Consider the following 12,663-nt stretch of genomic DNA (forward strand, 5'->3'; position numbering starts at 1 on the left):
CTCACAAAACACACTCCTATTAGTAGAGCTAACAGTATATTGGCAGGCCTCTTATGTTTATTGTAATCTGGCTTGGAGCCATCAGCAAACACCAGTATGGCCATAGTTGGGCCCAGTAGGACCCTCCTAATTTAAATGCAGCTTTGGGGTCGGAAACTGGACTGGGGTAGGAAACAGGACTGCACTGACAATTCTCGCTTTAGCCCCCTAGCCCCCAGCATGCAGCCCTTTGGCACTTTTTTTGCATCCCCCGCGGCTCCTGCAGCTACTACTCCCTGTTTCTAGTTTATGACTCCTGAAGCATTGCCTGAATTTCAAACCATTCAAATAGCATATTTGCAGTCTTTGACCATCTCTAATAGCATAGCTGTAGTCTCTGAGCATGTCCTGTGGCACTTCCACAGTCTCTGACCATCTCCTGTAGCATGCCTGTAGTCTCTGACCATCTCCTATAGCGTGTCTACAGTTTTTGTTTTAGACAAAGGCATTTAAATAAAGGCATGAAAAGGTTCATATAGTCATAGCATAATTTTTTGTTTCACGTTTGTCATTATGAACCATCAATACACTTGTAAATAATATATTGCCATTGATATCGGCTTTTGCGCGCCAAAAAGCAATAATATAGCCTCAATTATCAAAAACTCATGTCTCATTTGACATAACTCAAGTTTTTTACAAACAAATACAATAAAATCAGAAAAAATGAAAGAAAGAAGGAACAGGAAGAACAAAAAAGATGACAAAAATCTAGAAAAATGATAGAGTTGGAAAATGCACCTAACGGTGCCATTCATTCCACAAGCCCACCTTTCAAAACCATTCATCGTTCACAAAAAATTTAGCTTTTGCTAACCTGGTGGCTAAAAATATAAAGAAAATCAGTTGTTTTGTATGTCTTTGTGCCTCCTCTAAGTGTTGATTCAAAAGGATCTGCAAGAGTGATCTTTTAGAGAGTATATGAAATTATATATTCAAATTCAAAATCTTTTTACATCCGGGCATGTCCACTGTATATGATATTCCGAGCCCTCTTGCCCACACCCTCTGACACAATTAGAGGAGGCATGGGGAACACAAGATGCTATTCTTGGAGATATTTTGTACCATCTTATAAGAACTTTATAATTTGCTTCTATGATGGACATATTTATATATGACTTAGAGGCATTGAGAGCCAGCTTATATCACTCAGAAAGGTCCAGATCTAGATCCATATCTCGTTCCCACCTCATCATGTAGGGTACTTTAGCAGAATTTGAATTGAGCAAAAAATATATTTCTGAGATGACCCTGTATCTGGTAATATTTTTTCAAAGATATTCCATTGACGTCATAGTTATCAAAGCTGACTGCCTTTCCAAGGCTTGCAAAAAATGCTTTATCTGAGTAACAACAATTATTCACTGTAGGTAAATAAAACTTCTCTTGTAGAATTTGTCCTGAAAAGATACTCTGGTTACTACATAAATCAGCAATTCTCATAAATCTTTTATTAGTCAACCATATAAAGTCTTTTTGAGTCAGACCCCCAGATCCCAGCCCCCCCCCCCCCCCCCCCCCAATGTGAATGAGTATGGGATACATTGTACCTAAAGGGTCTGGTATGGATTTGAGCTCCACGTAATTTAAAGAAAAAAAATTGGTGTGGGGTTTCCCTTAAAATCAATACTAGACCGGAAGGGCTTATTAGGGATTGGGGGGGGGGGGACACCCACACTGTTTTTTTTCTCAAGTTTGAATTGTCAGCAATTCTTCTTTTTACATTCAGCTGTCATCAGGGAATCCCACTGACAGCTGATGAGTCATCCGCTGTTATGGACGCGGCATTTGGCAAACTTCTCAGTTTATTAAACGTACACCTAAGGCTGATACTCAGAGTGTCTGAATGGGGTATAAACCTGTTCTCAAGACAGATTGCAATCAAGACAATGGAAGATCATGTTCCAAATTTGTTGTTATTATGTGATCTTCTAGATTTTATGGTATATATTTATATCTAGATATCATTTTTCATCATTATCTTTTTTGCTTGTTCTTGTAGCCCTGATACAGGGGGAGGGGTTTTGCCCCGAATCTGATTAGCTACAATTCCATGAAAATTATCTTGGACTTTTTTAGGTCTGGGACTCCTTTCTGTTTTCTATGGTTTGAGCTGCTGTTGGGTGCTCATGGAGGGAAGCCTTGCTGAATGGAAGCTGCCTCACCAGAGCTTGGTTTGGCTTAGGTATTCCTTCATCTGACTGCACTTGCAAGTGTAAAAGTTCCCAGCGCCTCTGAGTACATTGTTCTAGAGTAAAAAAAAAAAATAGTTGTCTCGGGTGGATCCTACTATATACCAGGATAAGTTTAGTTCTTACGTTATCTGAACGGGGTATAAACCTGAATACTCGACAAGTCACAATGTGCAAGTTGGAGCTACAATCATTCAAATCTTCCAGCATCCATCCATCCATGGATACCTTAAAGAAGAAGTAAACTCTCTCTTTTTACTTGTACATACAGGTAAGCCTATAATAAGGTACTGTGAATATCTCCTAAACTTGCACAGTTTAGGAGATATTCGGAGTGCATGCAGCCGATAACGCCATCGGGGCATGCGCTCTAAAGGTCCGGCTTACTGTACTGGACCTTTAGAGCCAATGCTGCAAACAGGCAGCTCCTGCGTGCATCCGTGGGAGTGACGTCATCGCAGTTCCAGCCACTCAAAGTGCCGGAGCTGGCTGAGACAGCTTTGTTCTAAGGTAAGTATTTTATGCCTTTGTCTTACAGGTTTTTTTTTTTTTCTCCCCCAGGGTTTAGAACCTCTTTAACCACTTGCCGACTGCCTAACGACGATTTACGTCGGCAGTCAGCCCCTCACAGGCAAAGCGACGTAGGTCTGTGAGGGTCTAGGGAGCGAGCGCGTGCCCCTGGAGGCGCGCTTCAGCTCGCTCACGGACCCCCCCGCACGTGTGCGGGTCCGCCGGGCACTCGCGATTGTCCGTTACAGCGGGAGAAAGACAGGCGGCTAATGTAAACACAGCCGCCTGTCTTTCCCCCCTGTGTAAGAATTGAGATCATACGGTTCTGCTATGTAGGACCGTTGATCTCTGTTCTTACACCTCAAGCCACATCCAATCACAGTTAGAAGCACGCCCCTAGTGACACACTTAACCCCTCCCTCTCAAATAAAGTTAACCCCTTCACTGCCAGTGTCATTTTTACAGTAACAGTGCATATGTATAGCACTGATTACTGTAGAAATGTCACTGGTAACCCCAAAAGTGTCAAAAATGTCAGTCAAGGGTCCGTCCTGTCCGCCGCAATGTCGCAGTCCCGCAAAAAAAAATCGCAGATCGCCGCCATTACGCGTTAAAAAAAACAACAAAAATATTTCCCTTAGTTAGTAAACGCAATAACATTTGCGCAAACCAATCAAAATACGCTTTTTGCGATTTTTTTTTTACCAAACATATGTAGCATAAAACAAATTGGCCTAAAATGTTAAAAAATTTAGATTTTTACATTTTTTTTTGGAAATTTCATATAAAAAAATGTGAAAAATATTGTTATCTTTGCAAAATTGTCGCTCTTTTTTTGTTTATAGCGCATGATCAAAAAATCGCACAGGTGATCAAATACCACCAAAAGAAAGCTCTGTTTGTGGGAAAAAAAGGACGTCAAATTCGTTTAGGTACAGCGTCGCACGACCGCGCAATTGTCCATTAAAGTCATGCAGTGCCGAATCGCAAAATAGGCCCTGGTCAGCAATGGGGTAAAATCTTCCGGGGCTTAAGTGGTTAAAGCTGGACTCCAGGTATGATCTTTTATTGCATACTTACATTGGTTCTTCCTAATCCAATGTAAGGATGCATGTTTCATTTCTGCGGGGCCATTGAGGAAGCTGACAATTTATGTAGAAGTCAGAGAGGTTTGAACTTTGCCTACATAATTTGTATTAATAGGTGTCCTTTTTTTTTTCATCTCATAATGTTGGGAGGTACCATATGTGGTGCTAAATAAATATATTAAATGTTTTAATGATGTCGCTAGAGTAAGCTGGTAATAAATAACTTTTCATTGATGAAAAAGGCCAGATAACGTAAAAGCACAAAGGAGTGGTCATATTTGTTTGTAATTCAACTAGAAAAATTTACAGTACAAACACTGAGGCTGAAGTGCAGATTGAGAAACACCCACGGCAGCCAACTGTACATTATACACCCTGGCTGTTACATACCTTTAATCTCAGGCCGCCATTCACAGGCTGCTATATTTACAACTCCATCTAACAGGGGAATAAGATGGTACTTTGGCTTAGTGGGACCACAATAAAGTTGGTATATAATATATCAGAACTAAATTGGGTTCGCAGATCAAAGTAGAGTTCCAGCCAAAAAGGCAACGTGCTCTAAAAACAATAGACCGCCCCACCCCCTCCTTTTCTGTGTGTATATATATATATATATACTGTGTACATATATATATATATATATATATATATATATATATATATATATATATACTGTGTACATACTTTGTATTTTTTTTGTATTGTATTTTTTTTTGTGCCTTTTCTGTGATTTTTCTTCTGGATTTCCATCCTATCTCGCTGCGGCGAGGTATGCCACTTCCGCGATTGCATCTGGCCTTTTGCCTTCCCCCCGCTGCCTTCTTTGACTTGTGTGTGTCCTAGAAGACGACGGACCATTCAGAAAGCGCAGCACGATTCGCACATGCGCTGTAGGAAACTGCATGTGAAACCTGAAGGCTTCACTGCCGGTTTCCCTTACTAGCAATGGTCGGCGCCTGCACCCAGAGCCGATGGATGGATCGGCTTTGGGTGCCGACATCACGGGCTCCCTGGACAGATAAGCGTTCTTATTTTAAAAGTCAACAACTATAGTATTTGTAGCTGCTGACTTTTAATTTTTTGTTCTCCAGGATGGAACTCCGCTTTAAAGGCTGGCTATACATTATACAATATTCTTGTATAGTTTTCCTTTAGGTTTACCAAAATCATATAGTATGAGGTCAAACTTAAACACTTTCTATTTAAATGCAATCAGGCAGGCCATTGCACTTTATAGTTGAAGGTAAATCGAAAGGAAATTGTTATGGACGCGGGATTTGGCTTGCCGGCCCACTCCTTAAAAACCAGCTATTCACTGGTTATTAAGGACGCCCGCTCCGTACCAAAATGCTAGAGCTCCTAAACACTGGAAAAAACACTGCTAAACACTAGCAAAAATTGCTAAATGTTAGCGTTATTTTATCCAGCATTTTTTAGCAGTTTTTAAACAACTAGTGTGCATGGAGCCTAAAGGCCCATACACACGTGCAGATTGTCGGCCGAAAAGGTTCGGCCGACGACCAATCGGCCGATTTTCGGCTTGTTAGTATGATGCTTCCGACAGCCAACAGCGCACTTTCGGCCGAAAAGAATCTGTCATGCAAGCAGTAACATTTTTGTATGCCGACACCAGAGCGGCCGATTGTTCGCCAGTCAATACAGAATTCGGCCGACAGACAGCAGATTTGCAAGACTGGGCATGCTCAGAAAAGAAAAAACACAGGGAAAGTTAACCATCACATGACATCACTTCTGCAGTCGGCTGTAGTCGGCGGACAAAATTCTTGTGCAGTCTTTTGCACTTTTCAACCGACACGACAGCCCGGGGACAAAAGACGGCCGATCGTTCGGCCGACGATCTGCACGTGTGTACGGGGCTTAAGGGCAGCTTTTAAACTGATAAAAGGTGTTCTATAGTCAAATTGCTTGCAGTGATAATGTCCTCAGTGCAGTAATTCTTACAATTAATATCCTACTTATGTACCAGCCTGCCTTGCATAATATTCTGGTTTCTAAAAACTATTTCCAGCTGATCTTGCATGCATAATTGTAAATTATATTACAGACATGTAAACGCAATGCCGAAAAACCGTAAAACACAGGAAGGAAAGGAGCCAACGCAACGCATACAACATAGATCTTGGGGTGGGGCCTTTTGATCTTCAAGGATAGCAGTACTCCTGGACATAGGTGTTCATGTTGCAATCTGACCAATAATGGCTGCTTCAGGGGATAATAGTATTCGTATAGTATGAGGTCAAACTTAAACACTTTCCATTTGGATGCAATCAGGCAGGCCCTTGCACTATATAGTTGAAGGTAAATCTAAAGGAAATTGAACAGGAAAATGGTATAATGTGTGGCCAGCTTAATTCCCCAATTACATGGGCGCTAAAGCCCATACACTGTAAATGAGCCACTATTTATACGTCTGGAGCAGCCAGGTACTGCTTGCAGGCAACTCATGCAAGTCTTTGGGGATCCAGCAGCTGCAAAGACATACCTGCTCATCCTAATTTGAGAAGTGTGTGGGTGAGTGTCACTATAGATTTAGGGTCCTTTAAAACAGGCGTTCCACTCGGTGGACTCTGATTTGCTCAGTGGGGGATCGATCCGCTGATTCCAGCTGAGCAGAAGGATGACAGGTCCATCTCTGCTTACTTTGCAGAGACAGACCTGTCAGATCCCCACTCTCCTCTACGGGAGATCGGATGAAAACAGACTGCCTGTCCGTTTTCATCCGATCCGATCCTCCAGACAGATGAAAAATAGAGTTACCCTCCATCTGGATTTCACAACAGGATCGGATCGGATAGCAGCAGGTGTCAGCGGACATGTCACCACTGACATCTGCTGCCCTATAGGAGTGAATGGAGTGTCTGATCAGGTCCTCCTCAAAAACTGACAGGCGGACCTGATTGGAAAGCCCGTGTGAAAGGGGCCTTACATGAGCTGTCTGCACAAAGCACCTGGCAGTTCCAGGCACATAAACAAGTGGCCCTTAATGGTGTATGGGTCTCGGCGTCCATGTGAGTGAGCCCTACCACACTGTGCCATACAGGTCCAGTGACAGAAAACACATAGAGACAGCTGGGCTGCAGAGCTCTACATTTTTCTTTTTTTCTGGTTTTTAGGCTGTTTCTTCAAAAAAGCCTGAAGTAAAACTGAAGACAAAACTTTGCAAAGTTTTGATTAAAATTAAAATTTTGATTCAGATATGAGTCAGGTTTCTATCACTGTGTCCCCATTGGGGAGATTTCCTCTCACTTTCTTTCCTGGTGACATGACAGGAAGTGGGAAAAATCTCCCCATTCAGGACCCAGACCTCAATAAAAACCTAATAGAGTTCCCCTTCCATCCCCACTTATTCCAAAACTGGAGGTATATCATCTGGGAACAATTGCACTGGTACTGTGATTGGGTGTAGTGAAGAAAGTACAGTACGGCTCCTTTTTAGCACTTAGTGGGGGAGATTTACTAAGCCGTGGTTCACACTGCCATGACTTGTCATGCAACCCGAAAGTTTAAAGCCGCAGACAAGTTGGGCCACAATAACAGCAATGGAATCGTTCTAATTGGTGCGACTCAAATTGTTCTGACTTAGAAAAAGGTTTCTGCACTAGTTTTGGTGCGACTTCTGCATGAGTTGCAATGACTTCTGTTAAAGAAGTTGTATGTATCCAGGGATGAGGTCACGCAAGGATGTCGGATTCAAAGTCGCGGCAGTGTGAACAAGGGCTAAAATCTAGAGAGTGCAAAATCTGGAGCTGCTGTACATAGAAACCAATCAGCTTTCACGTTTTATTGCCAAAGCTTAACTGAACAAGTTGAAGTTAGAAGATGATTGGCTACCATGAACAGCTGCACTAGATTCTGAGTGCTCCAGTTTTAGTAAATCAACCCCACTGTGTATCTAAAGCCAAAATGTACTTTCTTAGAGTCAGTTTTATATTTTACCAGACTGTGCCCCTTTTGGGAGATCTCCCTTTACTTCCTGTCATGGAGATAAAACAGGAATTGAAAGGAAATCTCTCCAAAGTGAGGGGAAATTCCTACTTGCAGAGTTGTTTCTTAGAAGGATGTCCCCAGTGGAGATATCCTTGGTCCAATGTCAACTGTCAAGGTAAAATGTAGAAATTCCCTCACTTTCTGCCCAGGTAATAATAGTCATCAGTCCGTGAAACAGACACCAATAAAAACCAGACAATCTGTCTAGCGATAAATTTTAGAAAATATTGGATCGAGATACACCTTAAAGCAGAGTTCCAGCCCCGAAAAGGTTTTTTCACTAAAAATACCCCCGGGACAGTCAGGGCTAGTACATTCCACAATGGATAGCCTCTGTACTGTCCCAGGTCGCACTTACCTTTTAGAAGAAATACTTACCTTGAAAATTTTTTCTCCAGCGCTGCCATCTCGGATGTGGGCGGCTGTAGCCAGCGCGTCCTCTTCTGCGTCCTCTTCTGTGTCCTCTTCTCCCAGAATGCGCCTGCACCGGCCCCGCTCGTCACTTCCGGTGCAGGCGCGTCATCCCTCCACAGCTTCTGGGCATGCCCAGAAGCTGCTTAGCAGGGAATGAGCGCCCGCACCGGAAGCAGAGATGTATAGTAACGAAGTAGAACTACTTAAGTACTGTACTTAAGTACCGAAATGCGGTATCTGTACTTTCCTAGAGTAGAATTTTTTTCTCCTACTTCTACTTTTACTTCACTACATTTTTTCGATGATTTCAATACTTCTACTCAAGTATTTTTTTTTTGTGCTGCATAGTTACTCGTTACTTTTAAAAAAATTACCACTGCCAGAACAGTAGATGGCAGGTTGCATAAAGCTCAAAAAAATGTGTATAATGTCATTTGTAAATCAGCGCATACGAAAATAAAGGCTGTGTATAATAAAAGCTGCTATACCAAATCTTTCCAATAAAAAGAAAATATGAAACAAACAAATAAATGGTGCTACGGTGCTTAAAGTGCATCAAGAAACTACTAACAAACACAACTTGGCTGTGCGAATAAAGTGCCTGTGCAATCGATATATCATCGTTGCCCCCCAGTGCCCTGCCCACACTCCACACAGTATCAAAAATAAAGTGACATGAATGTGCTAAAGCCTAAATGCAGTGAAAATAATTATTCCCACAATGTAACAGTAAATTCAATTCATATAAAATATGACAATAAATCACAATAAAATAAGTTATGAAATAAGTTAGGTCAGGTGCATGCAACAAGTTGAAGTGTGTAAACCTATCTATAACGAAAAGTCCATAAATGAATTCCAGTGTGCAAATCTAAAGTGTCACTTCACTTGTCAGATGCTTCCACCTCCTTCAGTGCTCGAGTGACCGACCAACACACTTAATGGTGGTGGCACTGGTGGATAGCGTCTGGGTGGCACTGTGGCACTGACTGCACTGGTTCAAAAAGCCATATATAATTAATTATTTCAATTCTCAATCTCATAGGTCCTCTCCTCATAAGATATTAATAATTTAAGATTAGGTGATGAACTTCTTGGCGGCCCTGGCAGGATGACGGGGACACCCGCCACTTCTGGAGCCGAGCCGCTGTGATTCCCCAACATGTGACAAAGTGACAGCCAGGAGATCTAGTGGCTAGTAGTGCTCAACAATACCGCTTTTATATATAAAAATGAAATAAAATATACTGACTCACAATTTAGTAGTAGTAGTAGGTAGCGTGTAGCAGTAGGCAGCACAACTCAATACAATCAATCCCACAGCCTCGCTCGCGCCGCGGCCCGTGGAATCACTGTCATGATCATCAAGTTAAGAGACCGCACTGGAGGAGCCGTGCTGCCGTCTTCCCGCTCGAGGTCTCCGCCTCTAGACGTGTTGTGTGTCACTCAGACTCCACCCCTTAGGGCCCTTACTGAGAGGAGTTGTGACACGGGCGGCAGGACTCGGAGCATTTTCTTCGTTATCTCATCTTCTTCTCTATGAGGTGAGTGAGGTGGACCATAGAGAGGGCCTAATCCTTGCCATGGCAAATGTGCCATTTGAGAATCAAATAATCAATATAAAATATTCATATATTATATACACACGGGTCATGGGTGGCTTTTTTGAACCAAGAAGAGTGAGACTGACGGCTATGATGATTATCCGACCATCCATGGTCCATGGACCATAAGTGTTGTGTTGTGGTGGTGCCTGTGCTTCCTGCGGCCTGCCTCTGCCTGTGCTTCCTGCGGCCTGCCTCTGCCTGTGCGGCGGTGCCTGCACTGCAGTGGCCACTGGCAGTGGCACTTGACTTGAGCAAAGCAAATGAGCACTACTAGTGTGAAGGACAGGTGGTGGAAGCATGTTCTGACAAGTTCTTATAATGAAAATAAAATAGACAGCTTTTTGAAGCAGTGCAGTGCCAGTGCTACTAAGGTGAGAGGCAGAGAGAGAGGCTATCCAGTCCACCACTTTACTTGAGCAGATCACAGAAGAAAGGTGGAAGCATCTGACAGCAAGTGACAAGCACTTCTTAGATTGCACACTGGAATTCAGTTATGGACTTTTCCTTATAAAGTTTAGTTTACACACTTAAACTTGCACCTAACTTATTCACAATCACAACTTATTTTATTGTGGTATTGTCATATATATTTTATATGAATTAAATTTACATTGTGGGAATAATTTGCACTGCATTTAGCACAGACATGTCACTTTATTTTTGATACTGTGGGCGATGATTTTGAATACAAGAAGAATATATATATATAATTGCAGGCACTTTATTAGCATTTTTAGCACAGCCACTTTGTTAGTAGTTTTTGATGCATTTTTCACTTTAAGCGTTGTAGGTTTGATGAAGCTGGCCTGGCACATCATCATCAATTGAGCAAATCAAATCAAACCGCGATTAAGAAGACTGCGCATGCTCCTGTTTTGCCTTTTGATCAGCTGAAAAGATGGACGAACCAAAAACACCACCTTCCACCCCTGGCCCTTCAACTTCAAGTGATCTGCCTGGCTGTGAGAGTGAGGAAGCTCAGGAAGGAGACCACCCCTGGCTTTAAAAGGGGAAGGGAGGGACATACTTTATCTGTTTTTTGTTTACAAAAAGTTACAGCCTAAGGAATTGTGATTGTCCTTTAGGTTAATCATTTGAATAAATCATTTGAAATAATAAAAAACAATATGATGTTCAAACTTTTGACTTCTTTCTTTAATAACTACATAACACAGTACTTCTACTTCTACTTTCAGTACTTGAGTAGAATTTTTTTTTTCAAAACTACTGGTACTTTTTACTTTTAGTACTTAAGTAGCAAATTTTTTGAAAAAACTACTTGCAATACTTAAGTAAAAAAAATGTTGAATACTTTAGTACTTCTACTTAAGTAACTTTTTCTGCGAGCACTTCCACTTCTACTCAAGTCACTTTTTGATCGAGCACTTGTACTTTTACTCAAGTAGAAATTTTGAATACTTTATACAAGTCTGACCGGAAGTGACGAGCGGGCCGGTGCAGGCGCATTTACTCCTGGGAGCGATGACGTTCAGCTCCCAGGAATCAATGCATAGAGGAAGTGGCGGCGCGGCCCGCTGCCGGAGAGGGAGGAAGTAGAAGAAAGGTGAGTATACTTTTCTTCAATAACAAGGTAAGTAAACAAAAAAAAAATTGTAACTATCCATTTCTTTTTCAGGTGACCAAAAGCAAGCGGATGGCCCAAAATCGATTATGTCGATTTTGTGGCTGGAACTCCGCTTTAAGCTTACTACATAAATCTCCTTCAGAACTATCTGCATGGAGAGTGTCAAGTCCTAGCTAGTCTTCCAACTACAAGTATCAGCAAGTTGTTAGCAATTCATCCTGAGCCTGCCTGTGTCCTTACTCCCTACCAGAGATGTATAGTAACTAAGTAGAACTACTTCACTACTGTACTTAAGTACCAAAAGGCGGTATCTGTACTTTCCTAGAGTAGAATTTTTTTCTACTACTTCCACTTTTACTTCACTACATTTTTCCGATGATTTCAATACTTCTACTCCGATATTTTTTTTTTTGTGCTGCATAGTTACTCGTTACAATTATAAAAATTACCACTGCCAGAACAGTAGATGGCAGGTTTCATGAAGCTCAAAACATGTGTATTATCAGCGCATACGGAAATAAATGCTACTGTATGTATAAATAAAAGCTGCATTTGAAATAATAAAAAACAATATGATGTTCAAACTTTTGACTTCTTTCTTTAATAACTACATAACACAGTACTTGTACTTTTACTTTCAGTACTTGAGTAGCGAAATTTTAAAAAAAACTACTTGCAATACTTAAGTACAAAAAATGTTGAATATTTTAGTACTTCTACTCAACTCACTTTTTGATCGAGCACTTCCACTTCTACTCAAGTCACTTTTTGATCGAGCACTTGTACTTTTACTCAAGTATGGGTTTCGAGTACTTTATACAACTCTGCTCCCTACCCAAGCGGCCAAAGCTGTGGCTCGATATTGTTTGGCTGGATATGCTGGTGATTGCCTTTGATTCTCTTACAATATTGTAAAGAAAATTATAAAGCTATGTGTAAAAAACTGTCTGGAACCAGAAGTAACTGCCTGCAACACTCATGGACCTGGTATAAGAAAAGGAGGAGCTGACATGGAAAAATGATTTTTATTATAGATCCTTTCCCTTGAAAAAGTCACGTACGTAGTGACGCAACGCGTCGGGAGGAGCCGGGTGACGTCACTTCCGGTTCACGGCCGTAACCGGAAGTCACTGTTTGTACCGCATCTGCGGCTGTTATTCTACTGCTCGAATTGTCTGCTATTGTGTAAGTGCATTTTTATTATTAAAGTGGTT

General features: G+C 41.6%; 1 protein-coding gene across 1 annotated transcript in view; it reads right to left on the bottom strand.

The window, feature by feature from the left end:
* The window catches only part of LOC309568896 (circularly permutated Ras protein 1-like), a gene marked incomplete at its 3' end in the record, with an annotated part of 177,565 nt that overhangs the window by 119,865 nt on the left and 45,037 nt on the right, over positions 1–12,663 (bottom strand). The gene's annotated exons all lie outside the window — the stretch shown is intronic.

This window comes from Pelophylax lessonae (assembly GCF_965119305.1).
Source record: "Pelophylax lessonae genome assembly, chromosome: 12".
Classification (NCBI taxonomy): Eukaryota; Metazoa; Chordata; class Amphibia; order Anura; family Ranidae; genus Pelophylax; species Pelophylax lessonae.